The 22,056-nt window shown below is 46.8% G+C and overlaps 1 protein-coding gene across 1 annotated transcript in view; it reads left to right on the top strand.

Annotated features, from left to right (window-relative positions):
• Positions 1-1,885: 1,885 nt before the first annotated feature.
• LOC121859295 (solute carrier organic anion transporter family member 4A1-like) overlaps positions 1,886-22,056 on the top strand; it is an 84,153-nt gene continuing 63,982 nt past the window's right edge. Inside the window, exon 1 of the mRNA XM_042356084.1 lies at positions 1,886-2,028. The gene's annotated coding sequence lies outside the window, so the exon portion shown is untranslated. The remainder of the gene's footprint in view (positions 2,029-22,056) is intronic.

Below are 22,056 nucleotides of genomic sequence, written 5' to 3'. Positions count from 1 at the left end.
GACATATTCCAGCTGTCACCATACTCACCAGCTGTCACCATACTCACCAGCTGTCACCATCTTCACCAGATGTCACCACCCTCCCCAGCTGTCACCATACTCACCAGCTGTCACCATCCTCACCAGCTGTCACCATCCTCCCCAGCTGTCACCTTACTCACCAGCTGTCACCATCTTCACCAGCTGTCACCACCCCTCCCAGCTGTCACCATCCTCATCTCTGTCACCATCTTCACCCAGCTGTGCCACCCTCCCAGCTGTCACCGCCTCACCAGCTGTCACCATCCTCACAGATGTCCCACCACCCTCCCCAGCTGTCACCATACTCACCAGCTGTCACCATCTTCACCAGCTGTCACCACCCTCCCAGCTGTCACCATACTCACCAGCTGTCACCATCCTCACCACCTGTCACCATCCTCACTAGCTGTCACCATCACTACCCTCCACCATCACTCCCCAGCTGTCTCCATGCTCACCAGCTGTCACCATCTTCACCATTGTCCTGCATCCTCACCCCTGTCACCATCCTCCCCAGCTGTCGCCATACTCACCAGATGTCACCATCTTCACCAGCTGTCATCATCCTCACCGGCTGTCACCATCTTCCTGTGTCACCATCTCCACCAGCTGTCACCATCTCCTGCTTTGTCACCATCCTCACCACCTGTCACCATCTCACCAGCTGTCACCATCCTCACCAGCTGTCACCATCCTCACCAGGTCTCCATCTTCACCAGCTGTCACCATCCTCACCACCTGTCACTGCATCCTCACCCAGCTTGTCACCATCCTCACCCAGCCCTGTCACCATCCTCACCAGCTGTCCTGCATCCTCACCAGCTGTCCTGCACGCCTCCCCAGCTGCTCCTGCATCTTCACCAGCTGTCACCATCCTCACCAGATGTCACCATCTTCACCAGCTGTCACCATCCTCACCACCTGTCACCATCCTCCCCAGCTGTCACCATCCTCACCAGTTGTCACCATCCTCATCTCCTGTCATCATTCTCACCACCTGTCACCAGCTGTCACCATTCTTACCACCTGTCACCATTCTCACCGGCTGTCACCATCCTCGCCAACAGGGAATGACTAGACAGTGGTGATCGTTTTGAGAGAATTAGTAGGGAATTAAGAAACAGGCACAGGTGACGACGTGACATACACACACACACGCACACACACACACACACATATATATTAAGATTGATAACTCTAAACACAACACAGCAGGTAGGTAGATAGAGGTCAAATATGAATGCTTGGTGGAGACTCGTTTACCTGGAAGTAATTACAGTCACGCACACCTGGATCATGTATTAGTGAGTGTGAAGAACCATTTGTATTATATGGTGTATGAACAACACAGTAAACACTATTGGTTAACTTGAGAAAAATAATAGCAACCTTAGCCAGAAATAGTACAACATAAAGTGATTGTCTAACTTTACCGGATACTGGGAATAACGTGTCACCCAGAAACACAAACTGAAGTGACAACAACGAAATACTCATAATGTTGAGAAGAGACGTCGGAAAATGTAATGGAATTTACACAAATGTCAGCAAAAACAGTCAAAGAGGGTCTCATTTATAATAGAGCAGCGAAAAAGTCATTATTGTCTTGACAACCCTCGTACACAACGCTACCGACGGGGTACATTTGTCACGCACGTTGATTCGTTGAGGCAAGACCCACATAAAGAGGGAAATAGGTTAGACACTATCCTTACAGGGAGGTTAAACGGGAAGTAGTGGTGAGGGCAACTTGAGTGAGTGTTTGTGTGGGCTGGAATAGGCTACCTGGCAGCTGAGCACGACGAAGGCATTGAGGTCAGCGCTGGAGGTTGTAGTAAGCAGCTCTGCTCAGTGCTGTTGTGAACGGTGTTGCGTGTAGGTGCGCCGCTCCTGGCCTGTGTTAATGTCTGTGAATTACTGCTTCCACGAGGATTACACTTGCGAACTTATAACAAGCTTAATTTAGAGGAAAAGTAACATTGGTCGTCGGAGTTTTAACCACAAAAGGTACGTGCTTGAAATGTTTTTTAATCGTCTGTTGCCTAATTCTGGAAAGTATCACCAGATTGGCAGAGGAACGCATGTGTGTTTCTTGGAAGGTGGTGATATGGGTGAAGTGATGGCAGTGTAGGAAGGTAGTGTTGTGTGACTTGTAGCGTCCTGACCCACCACACACACCTCCTAACCTACTAAACTCACACCTAACCCACTACACACACACACTCACACTCTGAACCCACCTCACCCACCACACATCCCACTCCCCGACCCACCACACATCTCCCCCCCACCCGACCCACCACACATCTCCCCCCCGACCCACCACATCTTCTCCCCCCCGACCCACCACACATCCCTCCCCGACCCACCACACATCTCCCCCGACCCACACCACACACATCTCCCCCCGACCCACTACACATCTCCCCGACCCACTACACATCTCCCCCGACCCACTACATCTCCCCGACCCACCACATCTCCCCCCGACCCACCACACATCTCCCCGACCCACCACACATCTCCCTCCCGACCCACCACACACCCCTGACCCACCACACACCCCTGACCCACCACACACACCCCTGACCCACCACACACCCCTGACCCACCACACACCCCTGACCCACCACACCCCTGACCCACCACACACCCCCTGACCCACCACACACCCCTGACCCACCGCACACCCCTGACCACCGCACCCTGACCCACCGCACACCCCTGACCCACCCGCACACCCCACAGCCCACCGCACACCCCCTGACCCACGCACACCCTGACCCACCGCACCCCTGACCCACCGCACACCCCTGACCCACCGCACACCCCTGACCCACCGCACACCCCCTGACCCACCGCACCCCTGACCCACCGCACACCCCTGACCCACCGCACACCCCTGACCCACCGCACACCCCCTGACCCACCGCACACCCCTGACCCACCGCACACCCCCTGACCCACCACCCCTGACCCACCGCACACCCCCTGACCCACCGCACACCCCTGACCCACCGCACACCCCCTGACCCACCGCACACCCCCTGACCCACCGCACACCCCCCTGACCCACCGCACACCCCCTGACCCACCGCACACCCCCTGACCCACCGCACACCCCCTGACCCACCGCACACCCCCTGACCCACCGCACACCCCCTGACCCACCGCACACCCCTGACCCACCGCACACCCCTGACCCGCACACCCCCTGACCCACCGCACACCCCTGACCCACCCACCCCTGACCCACCGCCACCCCCTGACCCACCGCACACCCCTGACCCACCCACACCCCTGACCCACCGCACACCCCCTGACCCACCGCACACCCCTGACCCACCGCACACCCTGACCCACCGCACACCCCTGACCACCACACCCCTGACCCCCACACAACCGCACACCCTGACCCACCGCACACCCCCTGACCACCCACACCCCTGACCCACCACACACCCTGACCCACCCCACACCCTGACCCACCACACCCCGCCGACCACCACACACCCCGCCGACCACCACACACCCCCCGACCCACCACACACCCGCCGACCCACCACACACCCCGCCGCCACCACACACCCCGCCCCACACACCCCCCGACCCACCACACACCCCGCCGACCCACCACACACCCCGCCGACCACCACACCCGCCGACCCACCACACACACCCCGCCGACCTACCACACACCCCGCCGACCACCACACACCCCGCCGACCCACCACACACCCCGCCGACCCACCACACCCCGCCGACCCACCACACACCCGCCGACCACCACACCCCGCCGACCCACCACACACCCCGCCGACCCACCACACACCCCGCCGACCCACCACACACCCCCGCCGACCCACCACACACCCCGCCGACCACCACACACCCCTTGACCCACCACACACCCCGCCGACCCACCACACACCCCGCCGACCCACCACACACCCACCACACCCCTCGACCCACCACACACCCTCGACCCACCACACACCCCCGACCCACCACACACCCCCCACCCACCACACACCCCCACCACCACACACCCGCCGACCCACCACACACCCCCGACCCACCACACCCTCTGACCCACCACACACCCCCCGACCCACCACACACCCCTGACCACCACACACCCCGACCCACCACACCCCCCGACCCACCACACCCCTGACCCACCACACACCCCCTGACCCACACACACCCCCCTGACCCACCACACACCCCCCTGACCCACCACACACACCCCCTGACCCACCACACACCCCTGACCCACCACACACACCCCCCTGACCCACCACACACCCCTGACCCACCACACACCCCCTGACCCACCACACACCCCCGACCCACCACACCCCTGACCCACACACACCCCCTGACCCACCACACACCCCTGACCCACCACACACCCCCTGACCCACCACACACCCCCCTGACCCACCACACACCCCCTGACCCACCACACACCCCCGACCCACCACACACCCCCTGACCCACCACACACTGACCCACCACACACCGACCCACCACACACTGACCCACCACACCGACCCACCACACCCGACCCACCACACACCCCGACCCACCACACTACTCCCCCGACCCACCACACTACTCCCTGACCCACCACACTACTCCCTGACCCACCACACTACTCCCTGACCCACCACACTACTCCCCGACCCACCACACTACTCCCCGACCCACCACACTACTCTCCGACCCACCACACTACTCTCCGACCCACCACACTACTCCCCGACCCACCACACTTCTTCTTTGTCCCTTTTCTTTAAACGTATATAGCTCAGTAATATGTCTGGTTGTGTTTAGTTAGTGTTGTTATCCCCGCTGTGTGTATGATGGGGGCGTATAATGTTTACTACCTACGTCAGTCTGTTTGTCTTCGCAGTATTTTAGGTAGCTGATAAGGGCTTCAGGATTCATGGCGGCGTTTTGGCTTTTGGGATTGCTTTAGGTGACATTATTAGACATGTGAACAAGAATTGAGTATGTGGGTTGGTTGGCAGGACCATATGGTGATTAGTCCCTCCCAGCTTAATTTAACCTAACCTAACCCCCCATCCCAGGTAGCATTAGGGTGTATAATCCTCATGTGATTCTTTGGTGGATTATATCGATTATAATTATACTCTGGTTATATCTTTCCTGTTATATTATACACTAGGAAACATATCTAGGAAGACCCGAACACCTGAGAGAGACTTGATGTAGGAAACTTGGTTGGAGGAAAAATTTCTTGGATGGTCACATACTGCAGTTACGACACCTTTCTTCACTTTACTTCAGACGTAGCCAAAGCAAATCCCTAAAGTACTGTCCCACGCCACCAACATGAATAAATACTAATGTAGGAGTAATGAGGAATGTTTATTAATATTTTTTTATGGCGTACGTTGATCAGTTTGATATTGATGTGAATTGTAAAGGCATCTGTAAGAATCACTCGCAGTGTCGTGTGGTTAAGTGAGTTATTAGGTCCTCACGATAATTAAATCTACTGTCCTTTGAAAATTTATCTTTATATTGTAGTTAAAATGGTTAATATCGAAACATATTTTACGTTAGAGTTAATAAGGATATTCAATTTACGACCCTTTGAGAATTTGTTGTGAAGTTGTTAGAATGTTATTTCGCGTCAACACCGAAAATCTTTAAGCCCGTTGCAGTTTTAATCTTGTGACCGTTATAATGCATTCTCACGTCACCAGATGTATAGGAAATTGAACCCTACGATTCTTTTGAGTATTCATCTGTGGTGGAGCTTAAATGAGCCGTTAAAGCACGCTCTCACATCATCAGTTACGGTAAAATTCAACGATCGTTTCTCTTGGATATCCATAAGCCAGGTGGAGAGGTTAGGTTACTTTAGGAAAAGAAAGACACACTGCACTGACGTCACAGGTTCAGTCAGCCGAGTATCATGGTGGACCAATCACGTGCGGGGCAAATTTTAATTGACCAATCATGTGCAAATTTTTATTACCAGCCACATCCTTTCGGCCAAATATTTCCTTCTGTTCACCCTGACCTAATTTATTGCATGACTATGATAGTTTCCTATTTTCTGTTTTATGGTAGTATTTTTAAAGCTTTTTGATAGCGGATTGTTAAAAGGGTTTTTGTGATACGTTTTTTTTTGTTGGCTGTTTTATGATAGCAGTTTGTTAAAGGCTATCTTATATTGCACTTGTTATATACTGCGTACAAGACCTTCACTGGGACCTCTATTGTAAATATATTCAGTAGTGATGCTTTTTGAAGTCTCGGTGTCGTAATAGATTGCTGGTCATTCGTACACAGGTCTCTGGTTATTCGTACACAGGTCTCTGGTTATTCGTACACAGGTCGCTGGTTATTCGTACACAGGTCGCTGGTTATTCGTACACAGGTCGCTGGTTATTCGTACACAGGTCTCTTGGTTATTCGTACACAGGTCGCGTACAGCTGTGGAACGCGGCAAGTTCCGGCGTGCGTGCGTGTGCGTGCGTGCGTGCGTGCGTTTGCCAATGCCCCTTACGATATCCAGTTATAGCCACTAACCTCCTTTACACCAAACTTAAATTATTCTAAAATTGAATGGAAAAAAAGAATATGCTGAGTAATACTGAGAGCTACTTTTGACCACACTCAGTGACTGTTAAGTAAGATTTGTTGCGTCAGAATCTCTCAACCTATTAACGTCAAGACACCACAAGAATCGCCCTTATATCATATACCGTATACCAGTGTATACCTAACCTAACCTAACCTAACTGGAGAGAACTGGAACGAGAACAATAGTCGTTTTCAATAGCGTCTGTTGTCCCATAACCTGGATTTCCTTCCTTTCATTGGGGGTAAACACACAGGAAATGTTTAGGTGTCGATTAGCATAACAGATAGGTCACCTTATCGAGGCCTTCCGTTTCCTGGGAGTGTGTATGTGAGCTAAGGTGGTGTGCTAGCTGGACCGGTCTAACCCACCCTCTGGAGATGTACCGCTTTGTCCACTACCTCCCTCCTCGTCTACTTTACCCTTCGGTGATGCGTTAGTCAGCTCAATGGATGATATCCCTGACATTGACTCACTGACTAAATGAAGGAGTAATATTAAGTATTTTAGTCATAATTGTTTTCTGTCTGGCTGTTTTTTTCTTCACCCCCCCCCCTCTCTCTCTCTCTCTCTCTCTCTCTCTCTCTCTCTCTCTCTCTCTAAATAACTGAAGAAAGGTACACGACCAAAGTAGGGATTTCTTTCTTTCTTCCTTCCTCACACGACTATCAACGTGGGGTATCTATAAGATGAACACAGTCAACCAATGCATGGAAAGAAGCTCCTCACATCCCTGACTGGTTAACTGGGCGACCTTGACTGTTGGGATGATGCCTCTTACAGTCAACCTTGTGCCAGTTACTCCTGAGGGAAATAACAGTTATCAGTTGAACCTGTTGCATGCAATGTTAAGCTTGCAACTTGTATGTATAACTGTTTACACTTCCTCAATCAATGACGTTTCAGTGAGATTTAAAGAAAGGAAATAGTGTTGATATTTTTTATTTTTGTACTGGACTAAATTCTTGGAGTATTAGTTCTCGGTGGACCAAATTCTGGAAGGGTCTCTCTGTGAATGGGTACCAGATGTTACAGTTGAGGAAATAAGAGCGATCGGGTGCAGTGTAAATCAAATTGCTTCCGTGTGTGGTTAAAAGTATTATAATATAGGTTAGGTTTGGTTAGGTTAGGTTTGGTTAGGTTAGGTTAGGTTTGGTTAGGTTTGGTTAGGTTAGGTTAGGTTAGGTTTGGTTTGGTTAGGTTTGGTTTGGTTTATGGAGTGAATTTGGTGGTGTTGGTTAGGTTAGGTTTCAGAACAACAACGAGGTGACGAAACTGGGAGATACGTAACACACATACATGATTGAAATGACACGTGATTGGAATGACACACATGATTGGAATGACACACATGATTGGAATGACACACGTGATTGGAATGACACGCACGATTGGAATGACACACATGATTGGAATGACACACATGATTGGAATGACACATACATGATTGAAATGACACATACATGATTGAAATGACACACACATTATTGAAATGACATACACATGATTGAAATGACACACACGTGATTGAAGTGACACTCAGGAGACACTTAACTTCTACTGTGATAAAGATGGAGTGACTTGAAAGTAAGTGCGTGTATGTGATGTATACACTTCACTGTCCAGTTAAGTGTGTGTGTGTGTGTGTGTGTGTGTGTGTCTGTGTGCGCGCGCGTGTGTACACTCTGTAGTCCAGTTAATTGTAATGGCTGTGGTTAACTGTGTGTGTAGTAACTGTGGCCGTAACTATGATACAGTTACTAATGACTGTAACTGTGGGAAATAAAGTTAAGTCTTGGTCATTAACGAGTCAAGCCGAGTTCTCCTTCAGGTGATCCATGAAGGCTGAAATTACATATCATCTCGCTCGTGGTCTCGCTCGTGGTCTCGTTCGTTATCTCGTTCGTGTCTGGATAAGTTTGATCAAGGTGGGAAGGAGACAAAATTGATTCAAGTTTATAATGAGTTTAGACAGTTGCCTCACACACACACATACACACACACACACACACACATACACACATACATACACACACACATACATATATACACACATACATACACACACACACACACACACACACACACACACACACACTGTCAGAACAAACGTAATTATATTGTCACTACACACTATAAAGAATACTTGGTAACGAAAATAAATTAATATGTCGATGGTAATAATTTTGGAGATATTAGCATAAAAATGAACTTAATTATGATCTATTGGCTTAGTGGATCAGCTGAATCTTAAGACACCCTAGTTTGATTAACGTTAGGTTAGGTTGGATTAAGTTAAGTTAGGTTAGGTAAGGTAAGATTAGATTAGAATGAGGTTAGCGTTAGGGTGTGTGATCTTCAGGTGATCCTAATTAATAAGTGATGAAGGTAAGTAACGGAGCTAACTACAAACAACACAGGTGGCAGCGACTTACCTGTGTACGGTACGTGTGATCTGGGCCACTTCCGCCTTCACACCTGGTACACCTACACCCCTCGGTACACCTCACTTCCCCCGGTACACGTCACTTCCCCCGGTACACGTCACTTCCCCCGGTACATCTCCCTTCACCCGGTACACCTCGCTCCCCCAGTTAAAATCCTTTGAGTTAGGTTAGAGGTGGATAAACTAAGGCGAACCAAACGTGTGAACTGACTGTGACGAGGCAAGACGGTATTGTTAGTGGTGGTGATGATAGTGACTTGGTGGTAGTGACTGGTGGTGTGGTGGTGATGGCGGTGGTGGTAGTGACTGGTGGTGTGGTGGTGATGGCGGTGGTGGTAGTGACTGGTGGTGTGGTGGTGATGGCGGTGGTGGTAGTGACTGGTGGTGTGGTGGTGATGGCGGTGGTGGTAGTGACTGGTGTGTGGTGGTGATGGCGGTGGTGGTAGTGACTGGTGGTGATGGCGGTGGTGGTAGTGACTGGTGGTGTGGTGGTGATGGCGGTGGTGGTAGTGACTGGTGGTGTGGTGGTGATGGCGGTGGTGGTAGTGACTGGTGGTTGTGGTGGTGGCAGTGACTGTGGTCGTATATGTGAGTTGCAACACGTACACTCACTCACCGCGGGATTTAATTTAAGTATAAACGTTCTGTGCAAATGGCCGTGTAACTTGCACCTTTGTTAATCAGTTATACACCGAGGTTTGGTTTGGTTTGGTTAGGTTTGGTTAGGTTTGGTTAGGTTAGGTTTGGTTAGGTTAGGTTAGTTGGCTTCATTTCGAGGGTTTGTTTACATAGTGCGCCATATCAGGGACGCTCACCAGCTGTCTATTAACAAGAGTCCCGTCACGACTTACTCCTGTCATACACACTCCTCTATTATTGGGACGATAAATCAACCTCTAAAACTTAACACGACTCAGCTGACCAGTTAGTCACGCATCACTACTGGCTGACACAAGAAGCTCCTCCTCCTCTTAGAAATGACAAATATCAAAGTCATGTTTATTATAAAAAAATACTGAGAATTGGATATGAAGAATTTGATTGTTGACGAAGAAAATCAGTTTGTGATCGTGTGAATGTTGCTCTAAAAAAAAAACTAAATTGCTGAAATAAAAAAGATCAATTATCAGAGATCAGGTGAAAAAAAAGCTTCGAAGCCAGCAATAGGACTTGAGATATGTACCGAGTCATCATGAGTGATTTAACAGAACTGACAGTTGAGAAATACCTGAAAGAAAGAGAAAAAAATATTCGTCAAAAGTCCTACATTAACGAACATACTTGATGAGTCATGAATGTTCTGCCGCCTCCACACCTTCATAATATATCCGATATGAAGAACGTAGAATGATCTTGGCTGTTTTGTTCGTATCGAAGGAGTTTTAAGTATATTACATAAGGATATTTTAAGTTATGTTTCGAAATAAGTATAATAAATCCAATTACTGTCTATTATTATATATTAGTACAGGACTTTATCATGTGGGCTCTGAGACCGTGACAGGGTGACAGACCGCGACAGGGATGCGTGTTATGTTATGGCTAGTCACGAGATGTTACCATCAAAGTCGCTTGGACAAACGCTACCTTAACGCTGAGTAAGAGAACAACTATTACGTGTTGTGAGATATACGACCCTAGGAACTCACTGTCAGGAGTTAGTGACAAAAATTCGTGACTTTGATACAATGCTGTCATGACCTCACAGAAGCTGGCAGTCTCACGTAGGAGGCACCGTGACACAGGCAGTTCCTCAGCCATCACTCCCAAGGCTGTGGTGTTGTTAGCTTGAGCCTTGACGATTAATCTCTTCGTGCAGGTTATATGACGTAGCTAAAGGAGTAGTTATTTACCAACAAAATAATTGTATGTGAAGAGAGGAGCACAAAGCTGGGGAGGGGGGTAGTGTTGAATACTTTTTGGGGGTGTAAATTCTAATGGTGCAGGGTGGTACAGGGTGTTACAGGGTGGTACAGGGTATTACAGGATGTTACAGGGTGGTACAGGGTATTACAGGATGTTACAGGGTGGTGCAGGATGCTATAGGGTATTACAGGATGATACAGGGTGGTACAGTGTGCTATAAGGTGATACAGGGTGGTACAGGGTATTACAGGATGCTACAGGGTGCCACAGGGTGTTACCGGGTGGCACAGAGGGATGGGAGAAGGATGTAAAACTGGCCCATAACAGTTGATCCCTGACGCAAAATGAGTAGGAAACCTTGAGGGTGAACTGGTCAGTAAATAGGTAAATGTGGGTCTGTTCACTCGAGGTTCTCACTTGTATATCCTCCTAAACCTCAGCTATGTATACACGCAGCCAAAAAAGTATCTCTACGGTGAGGTCCGATGGATATGATAATGAACACTGTGACTCCTGTTGTCTCGGTAGGGTTGTCAAAATCCTTCGTCCGTTGTCATATTATCTAACTCAAAATTGGTTAGATTGTTTTTTTTTTTATTGTTTGTGCTTATCTCGTTACTAATATTTGTGGTTCATATCTTAGAACAGGAGAGTAAGTGTTAAGATAATTATTGACTATAGTAAATGCATTAGAGTAGCCAAAATGAACGTGTCAAAAGGTTAGCATCCATACAGGGTCGAATGAGGGTCAAATTCCCTGACTGACATTGATACACAAATTATATACACCAGTAATAAGTTTAAGAGCCCTGGGTGTAGCCTGTTTACCTTCTGCTGAGTCATATTTATTTTGTACTAGACCAGTGTTAAGCGAGGCAGTGTGTTATCCACTCGCATAAAAACTACATCTGTAAGTTAATTTCACCTTGCTTTTTGTATGTTAAATAATTAGTTATGATTGACGAGAGTTGACTGAGGATATTTTTTTTTTTAATGATCCGAAGTTATTTATTTGAGCTAAGGAGTAAATTATGTAGATTACTCCTGAAAATATACGAAGGATTTTTATTCACTTTTACGTCGGTGTTAATGAGTGTGCTGGAAGGGGGGGGGGTGGCAGTTTGTTGGTAATTAGTTCCGTCAGTAACCACAATGATAAGGCTGTATAAACTATAACAAAAAATACCAGAACATTAATCTCCTTGACTGGATTATTATAAAGACCCCTTGAATCGGTATAAAAATTGTTTAAAAATGAAGAAAAAAAAGTCAAAGTTTCTTGTTGTTTTGATATGACGGCCGTTCCTTCGGGTTAACCTTCGTGCAAAAAAAAAATTGACTCGTGTTTACTTTTTCGTCATTACAGTCAAGGGCAGTGTTATTGACAAGAGTTCCCCAGAGATCAACTCCCAAATGAAACCAAACTTAAAATCACATTGACGTATCCCTGTAGAATACCCTTACACCTCTTAAATTTGACTAAGGAAGGGTACACGGCTAAAGAAGCTGTTATAGTACCGTTTAGTACCGTATGATTAAAGGTTATAAGACCAGAGACATTTCCTGTACCCCCCAACAACGAAACAAGTGAACCGCTGGATGTTGTGACGCGCAATTTTTTTTTTCCGGAGGGCCAAGCTTTACGCTCAGTAGAGGCGTGGCATCTGTGCATCACTTCCGTATGTATAGTTGCCATGGCGCCCCTCTATTTGGCAACACCAAGGTAAGCCACAGAACCGCCACCACAGCACAGAACCATCCGCCTCCGCCACACTACCTCCACCTTATTAGTTTCTCTGTGTATGTCAGGAGGAAGATGGGCGAGGGGCGTGTGTGTGTGTGTGTGTTGAGGGCCCCACTCCCTCTCTCGCACCATCCTCCCTGGGTATGGAGAGGTGTTGTGGTGGTGGTTGTTGTTGTTGTTGGTGGTGGTGGTGGTTGTGGTGGTCGGTCGATGGTGGTGGTTGTTGTTGATGGTCATTGGTGGAGATGGTGGTTATGACTGGTTGTTGATGGTCGTTGGTAGAGATAGTGATGGTGACTGATTGATGGCGGTGGTGGTGATAGTTGGTGGTTATGGTCGGTTGATGGTGGTGGTGATAGATGGTGATGGTAGTTGGTTGATGATGGTAGATTGTGGTGGTTGGTTGAAGGTGGTGGTTGTTTGGTGTTGGTGGTGATTTTAATGTTGGTTTGTCTTGGCTTTAATTGGTGGTTGAGGATGGTGGTTGTAGTTCAATAGGGTGGTGAGAGAAGTTGTAATTATAGATGTAGGTAATGGAGTCTGCGGTGTTGTAGTGGTGGTAGTTATGGTTGCAATGACATGTGGTTGTAAAGATAGTGGTTGCTACAATGTTATGGTCGTGTCTCCTCGTCACAGTGGTCGTGGAGGCCGTGTTTCCTCATCACAGTGGTGGTGGAGGTCGTGTTTCCTCATCACAGTGGTGGTGGAGGTCGTGTTTCCTCATCACAGTGGTCGTGTAGGTCGTGTTTCCTCATCACAGTGGTCGTGGAGGTCGTGTTTCCTCATCACAGTGGCGGTGGAGGTCGTGTTTCCTCATCACAGTGGTGGTGGAGGTCGTGTTTCCTCATCACAGTGGTGGTGGAGGTCGTGTTTCCTCATCACAGTGGTGGTGGAGGTCGCGTTTCCTCATCACGGTGGTGGTGGAGGTCGTGTCTCCTCGTCACAGTGGTCGTGGAGGTCGTGTCTCCTCGTCACAGTGGTCGTGGAGGTCGTGTCTCCTCGTCACAGTGGTCGTGGAGGTCGTCAGTCGTGGCAGAGAGAAGAGCCAAGGTGACATCATAGTTAACAAGTGTTCCGTGACGCAGGGAGGAACTGCTCCCTCCCTCCCTCTCTCTCCCTCCCTTTATCGCTCTCCCTCTTTCCTCATCATCCTCCCTTCCCATCTCCCTTTATATCCCTCTCCCTTCATCACCCCCCCCCTCCCTCTCATCACCCTCCGTCTCTCACCATCACTTTGTCGAGAGTGGGGACGAGTGGGAAGAGGAAGAGAGAGAGAAACATAGAGAGGGACAGGGAGAGGGAGTAGAGGGAGAGGGAGGGAGAGGGAGACGAGAACATTTCGTGAGAAGTAGATAATATCTTGTTTGAATTATTATAGAAATTATTCGTCATATTACCATAATTACCATGAATTATGTGAGTAGCCAGTCACGCAGTGCAGGGGCCGTGTATTACCATGAACCATGAGTGTACGTATTTGTACTACCATGAACCGCGGGTGTATAAATTAACACTACCATGAACTATGAGTGTATAATGCAGCAGTGCCATGAACCATAAAAAACAACTTGGTAATACTCTACCATGAACATGATAGACTAACATTTTGCATTATAAAACCATGAGGCGAAACATACTATACCATGATCCAGACGACGAGGGTATTACGCTACCATGAGCACCCACATCAAGGTTAACTATCTGAGGCGGAGTTGATATCACTCGCTCACTGTGAGGAAAGAAACTTGAAAAATAGACTTCAACTTTGACATAAATGACATCTGTGATAATACGCAACACTTAAGCAGTAAAAAAAGTGTTTAACATCTCATAAGTAGTGGAAATTTACTTAAATACTTACAATAATATTAAATATTGTCAGTTGTTGTCAGGGTGAGGTGTCCTTGTTTTGGCCTAGTCATTGCGTGGTAAATATTGACGTTTTTGTAAATATCAGCGCAAAATCCGGCTGACTACATCATGCCCTCAAATAGAAAAGGTTGAGTTTTAGGAGTTTTATTATTATTATCATCATTATTATATGTTTGTATTATTATTGTTACTGCTTTTGGTATTTTCATTTGTATTCTTATTTGTTAGTTATAAAAATGGACTCCACTTAAAAAAACACGTGAAAAACTACTAACAATGGCTGGAAATTTGTTAAATATTACAGTACACTTCAAGGTTGAACTTTATGAAGCCATTCTAAGTGTTGTCACCCATATTTGGCAGCTGGGATAGACTTCGCCAAATTGACCTTTGAACAGCTATTGAAAGACCTTTATGTTAATGCTCGTTCAGTTCTGCTTGGTGATGAAGATGACCGAACTATTGTGAAGACATTTTGGTGAACTTTTTATAAATCTAATGGTGTAGTGGTGGTGATAGTGATGATGGTTATGGTGGCAGTGGTGATAGTGGTAATGGTGGTGGTGGTAAACTTTGACAATGTTAGTGGTAGTAGAGGTAGTAATGGTAGTAGTGGTGATGGGTGCGGTAAGGGTGGTGGTAGTAATAGTAGTTGTGGATGGTGGGTGCGGTGAGGGTCGTGAGGTTCGACTGTGTTAAGTGGTAGTAGTGGTGAGGGTAGTGGTGGTAATGGTGGTTATATAAAGGCAGACCTCCTCATGGCTTTTTACATAATGCTGGTTGTTGGCCCTAACCCCCCTCCTCCTCCCCCTCTCCTCTCCCCTACCACTTCCTTCCTTCCTCCCTCACTGTAACCCATACTTCCTCCCTTCAACTCTCTCTCTCCCTCCCTCCCTCACTCACTCTAACCCATCCTCACCTCCAACCCTTCCTCACTCCTTTCTTCCCTCCAATTTCCTTCAATATACCTTCCTTCCCATTCTCCTTGCCTCCTCCTCCTTCCCCCACCCCCCCTCTTTCACCCCCATTTATCCATCATGTAAATCATTTCCACAATCCTCTATAAAAAAATAAAAAAATAAAAATAGACAATAATAATAATAATAATAACAACAATAATACAAATATAAATGTGACTTAAGAAATGTTTATTTTTTTTCAGAGGTACGTGACGTCATCAGCGTGTAGGAGCTAGTTACGGGTCATATATGGGTGAGTGTAGTAATTCATTCATACAATATAACACTTAAAATAGGGTTATATTAATGATAAATATACATACGAGATAAAAAGAAAAGAATATTATGTTTTTGGGAAGTCGAAGTCACAGCAGTAGACGAGTTAGTTATTTTATTCCTAAGTTTAAATCCGTTTATAAACAGGTTTGTGTATGAGGTATGTGCATGTTTGTATTTAGACGTTTGTTGTATTAGATGTGACAGACAAACAAACAGATAGACAGACAGATAGACAGATAGACAGACAGATATAGTGCCGAGAGTGAGCCAGTCAGAGCCAGACACAGACAGGAGTACAAGGAAGGAGGCAACACACACACACACACACACACCGTCACAGGAAGTGTGTCGCGGAAAACGAAAGTTTGAGCCTCGCTTCTTGCATATCAACCTTAGTCATCCCTGCCACGTCAACCTAGATATCGGCGGAGACAGCAAACGACATACTAGATATCGGCGGAGACGGCAAACGACATACTAGATATCGGCGGAGACAGCAAACGACATACTAGATATCGGCGGAGACAGCAAACGACATACTAGATATCGGCGGAGACAGCAAACGACATAGATATCGGCGTAGACAGCAACATAAGTAAGTTTGCTGACGACACTAAAATAGGTGCGTGTAATTAAATCGGACGAGGACTCCGCAAAACTACAGGAAGGTCTAAAAAAAATTTCGAGTGATCTGAAAAATGGCAGCTGAAATTCAATGTGGACAAATGTAAAGTACTCAGTATAGGAGACGTAAACAGGGAAACCAGATACCAGATGAACAACGATGTTATTGAGAAATCCGACTGTGAGAAAAAAATTAGTAGTAATGATAAGTAGGAATCTTAAGCCAAGTAAACAATGTGTATTTGCTCGAAACAAGGCTAATTAGAGTACTTGGATTCATACAAAGGAGTGTTAGTTACAAGACTAGCGAGGTCATCCTAAAACTGTATCTTGCGCTTGTGAGACCTCACTTGGATTACGCAGTTCAATTCTGGTCACCGTATTACAGAATGGATATAGAATCCCTAGAAAGAATTCAGAGGAGAATGACTAATCCCGGGCATTAGGAACCTTGAGTACAGAGACAGGTTAACGCATCGTAATTTGCACTCCCTCGACAGACGTAGAGTGAGGGGCGATATGATCGAGGTGTATAAATGGAAGTCGGCTAAACAAAGGTGATATAATAAAGGTACTCAAACTATCCAACTCGGAGCGAACTCGTAACAATGGTTTTACATTAGACAAATTTAGATTTAGGCTCGAAATAGGTAAACACTGGTTTGAAAATAGACTAATGGACGAGTGGAACAAGTTACCAAACATCATTATTAACTCGAATACGGTGGATAGCTTCAAACATAGGTTGGATGGATATATGAGCGATAGGGGTTGGGTGTAAACGGGACTGCCCAGTATGGACCAATAGGCCCGCTGCAGTTTCCTCCATTTTTATGTTTTTATGACCTCCACGTCAACATTACCACCGCGTCAACTAGTCACCACCACCACATCAACGTCGTCACCACACCACCACGTCAACCACCACTAATTTTACTGTAAATATTTTCCTAACTCTCTACCCCTTGGGCCACAGTGGTCATGACGCCATGTGGCCACCAGCCTCATGTGTGGCCACTATCTCAATATCTGACCACTACCCAAGTGATATGTGGCCATCAATCCCATATGCGGCCACTATCCCAGTGATATGTGGCCATCAACCCCCTGTGTGGCCATTACCCATGATATGGCCAACAATACTATGAAGTATGGCCATTACCCGTCATATGGCCAACAATACTATGAAGTATGGCCATTACCCGTCATATGGCCAACAATACTATAAAGTATGGCCACTACCCCAGTGATATGTGGTCATCAGTTCTGTGACGAGTGCGAGGACGTGTGCAGAGGCTGTGAGCACAAGAACAATCTACCTCACAAGAGCACTTTCAGATTTCCTTTGCACTGCGAGGCCAAGGGCGAGGAGGCAGGTGCCGCTACTCTTATGCAGGTGAACTCGGGGCCCCGAACACGTAGGTTTCTAATACACAGGTGAACTAGGGGCCCCGAACACGTAGGTTTCTAGCACACAGGTGAACTAGGGGCTCCCAACACGTAGGTTTCTAGCACACAGGTGAACTAGGGGCCCCGAACACGTAGGTTTCTAGCACACAGGTGAACTAGGGGCCCCAACACGTAGGTTTCTAGCACACAGGTGAACTAGGGGCCTCGAACACGTAGGTTTCTAGCACACAGGTGAACTAGGGGCTCCCAACACGTAGGTTTCTAGCACACAGGTGAACTAGGGGCTCCCAACACGTAGGTTTCTAGCACACAGGTGAACTAGGGGCCTCGAACACGTAGGTTTCTCTCATTGTTCTCTCTCCCCGTCTCTCCTACTTCAGTCTCTCTCGCCCTCACCCCCTCCTCATTCTCCCCTCCCCCTCCCTTTCCCTTCCCCTCTACCACCCCCTTCTTCCTCTAACCAGAAACTTACGTGCACAGTATGAAGGATTGTAAACTAACACGAACAAGGCTGTGATGAAGCTGTGAGGTGATATTTACACAATAATAAACAGAGATATATAACGAGAAAAAAATATTGTACTAAAATGATAGTAAATATAAGAGGAACAATAGAGTCGGGTGAGGGAGAAGTTACTGTATCTTACCTGTAGTGAAGATGATGATGTTTTTGACAGTTGGGGAGAAAGTCTGTGTGTTATTGGGACATTTTTTCTTAAGTAGGAGGTTAGTTTATCCAGTGTTGAAGGTGAGGAAGTTCAGCCTTAAGAATGTTGACAGAGTGAGCGTACCCTACCCCCCTCTACCCCTTGTCCTCCTCCCCCATCCTCCTCCTTCCCCCCCCCCCTCTTCCCGGACAGTCTCGTATTTTAACACTTCACAAATAAACCATTTATAAAACCGTCTTCTTCATGTATTTACAGAATAAATAAACCTTATGATTTTTTCTATGCTCAGACACTCTGCTGTAGAATGAAGTGGGATCAGGAGAAGGTAAATATTAATGTTTAGTTGAAGAATAACATTATGTGATCTTGGACAAAAAAACATAAAACATAAAAACAGCTTAAATTGGTGTGATGTTGTGGTGTGATGATGAGAAGTGTTGAGGTGTAGTGATGTTAGATGCAGTGTCGTGATGTTGAGGTGTTGTGGTGTGGTGTGGGCCAAGATATAACAGAGTCATTGAGAATTTCACCACGAGTGTCTGAATGAAGATTGTGGACACGTGTTAGCTAGGTAGAGCTATACAACATCTGGCCTGGCGACATTACTACACTGACTGACTCACTATCATTTAGACGAACCTGAAGAAAGCCACAACACAAGTACAGCAGGATAAACAAGAGAAGGTGATGCCACGACTGAGGAGGAATTACAGTGATTTATGAGGAGTAATCTTACCCAAATTGAGATAAAATTGCAGGCTACAGGGAGGAAGATTTAGCCCCAGGGTAGAGAAAAGTTACGGAGGAAGTGAGGAATAGTGGAACGAAGAATTTAGGAAGTGAGGACAATATGCAAGTGTTGGATGGTCTTTAGGGTAACACGAAGCAGACTAACGTTAATACTTGGTGAGGTGAGAGAGAGAGAGAGAGAGAGAGAGAGAGAGAGAGAGAGAGAGTTATTATTATTATCTTTAACTGAATACCCAAAAGTCATGAAGATAATGTTAGCATCAGGACAACACAGGAGGTTATTTACTTTCATAGTTTGTGGAGGTGTTCTGAACATTACAGTCACCCAAGATAAGACAGCGAATGGCGGAAAAAGAGAACTGGTGTGTGTGTCATCTTGGAGGTAAAAAAACATATTACGAGAAACATGTCGACCTCCTCCAGATTACTGATGTATATAATGGTGGCACGGCAGCTCACAGGGACCTTCTGATGCTCCTGAAGCAGAGAAGTGAATCAAATGCCTGGAGGAGGAGACAAGACCTGCAGGGTGGGTGGAGGTGTTAACATAAACACAGTGAATGAACGTGTGGTGGAAACAGTAGTATACCTCCCCATCCTTCCCATCCATGCCAGCCAGACAGTAGAGGAGGAGACCGTGTATAAACATAATGGTTAGTAGTGATCGCACCCCAAACAGTCGATAATGATCATGATTCAGACTTTATTTATAGATTTAGAAGAGTCGCCTCTTTACTGTGTTAGGTTTCAAGGTTATGTATACAAACACGACACCAAACACACTCCTAGGCGGGCCAACCAAGTTCTCAAATACGACTAGATTTATTCATCCTGATACAATAAGTTTTACAAGACTTTATGGAAAATAGATTCAGATTAATGTGAACTCGGTAATGACTGACAGGGATCACTTACGGACAACTGAGACAACAAGCACCGGGATTGACGTAATTTATCCTAGAATAGAACCTGAGAATCAGTCAGGTCAGTGCTGGCAGGTGATTTTCTCAAGGAGTTTAAATAATATGAAATCAAACTGAAGGTAATAACATATCGCTTAACTATTAATATAAAACGCACAAACACACGGAATAAATAGGTCATTAACTGATGAAATAACGACCCTGAACTATTGTTACTTCTCTATAATGAACGATCTTAATTGGTGATGATAACGATAAAAGGGGGGGGGGGCTCTATTCAAGATGACCCTAATAACCCTTGCAACTCATCGAGGCTAATGACCATATGCCTCGTTAGTGGTTTAGACTAGGTTGTTATGAAACCTGTGTGCCACGCCCCTTAATGTGCTCGTGTCCTTGGTAATTAATGATTATAGTATCGGGTTATAATTACCATGATGAAATATAAGGTGTGTTAGGTCATGTTAGTATAGTGTGAAGTAGGTTAGGTTAGGTTAGGGAGGGGAGGAGGAAGGACAGAGAGGAGAATTGAGTGTGAGGTTAGGTTAGGTTGGGGAGGAGGAGGACAGAGGGGGAGAAGGGAGAGTGAGGGGTAGGAGGACACGAGAAAGGAGCAAGAGGAGAAGGAGAGAGGGAAGAGAGGGAGAGAAGGGAGAAGGAAAGGGGAGGGGTGGGGAGATAAAGTAGGAGAGTTGAGAGAGGAAGAAGAAAGAGAGGGGGAGAAGAGAGAGAGGTAGGGGAGGGAGGGTGTGGAAGGAGACTCGGGTAGTGTGGAGGGAGACTCGGGTAGTGTGGGGGGAGACTCGGGTAGTGTGGAGGGAGACTCAGGTAGTGTGGGGGGAGACTCAGGTAGTGTGGAGGGAGACTCGGGTAGTGTGGAGGGAGACTCGGGTAGTGTGGGGGGAGACTCGGGTAGTGTGGAGGGAGACTCGGGTAGTGTGGAGTATTTTTTCATTCCTTCGCTCGACCTGTTCCTGAAGGTTAAGTATGAGGACCCTGTTATGCCCTCCCCTCTCTCTCCCCCCTTCCCCCCCACCATACCTCCCTCCTTCCTCCTCTCCTTCCTCAGCCCCCTCCTCCCCCAATCCCCCTACCCCCTTTCTTCCTCCCACACACACCGGGCAGCCTTGAGATGATGCAGGAAGAGGGTAGGATGTCCTCTTCAGTTATTTGGTTGTCTTTTTGCGTCTCTGTATTAATTTGTAGGAAATTTTGTACCTCATTCCTGAGTCTCTAGTGGTGTGTGTGTTGCGGGAAGAGGGGGATGTTGCGCCATGTTTTCAGTTGGTTGTAGGAAATGCCTCGATATGCATTTTATCCCTGTGTTCGTTTTTCCTGTTTCATCACTTTAATTTTCAGTGTTGTATTATTAGAATTTGGAGACAGATGTTTACTCAAGGCAGGAGATGTTGCCTTGGTGGTGTTTATCTATCTGAGGTTCCTTCTATTGCCTGGGTTGTGTTGTGTTTGTAAATAATCGTAAATTTCCAGATTTGATTTCATTTACACTTCAAGCCGGTGACCCTGTAGGAGGAGGAGGAGGAGGAGTAGGATATTGAGACTTTCGGAAACATATTTGTATCTTTCTCCACGTTTCCATTTTACTTCAGGTTATAAAGAAGTTTAGATGTTTTCATGAGTTAGTAAGTCTTTTTAACTCGATGGGAACTTGGTATACTCTCCTGTTTTGTGTGTCAAGGAGGGCTGATACATTTTTTTTTCTACTTTCTTAGTTTTATGGAATTTATATATGTTATTATCTTAGTTTAATGTTGTGTTGAGAGTTTGTTGATTAGCCAAGTAAAGTGTCGTCTGATCTGTATTTACTGCGGTTCGTTTCTACCACAGCTGGACCTGGTTCACCCACTCAGT

Source organism: Homarus americanus, unplaced genomic scaffold, assembly GCF_018991925.1.
Source record: "Homarus americanus isolate GMGI-L3 unplaced genomic scaffold, GMGI_Hamer_2.0 scaffold36188, whole genome shotgun sequence".
Classification (NCBI taxonomy): domain Eukaryota; kingdom Metazoa; phylum Arthropoda; class Malacostraca; order Decapoda; family Nephropidae; genus Homarus; species Homarus americanus.
The sequence above is the reverse complement of the archived record's forward strand: the minus strand, read 5'-3'. Positions and strand labels throughout refer to the sequence as shown.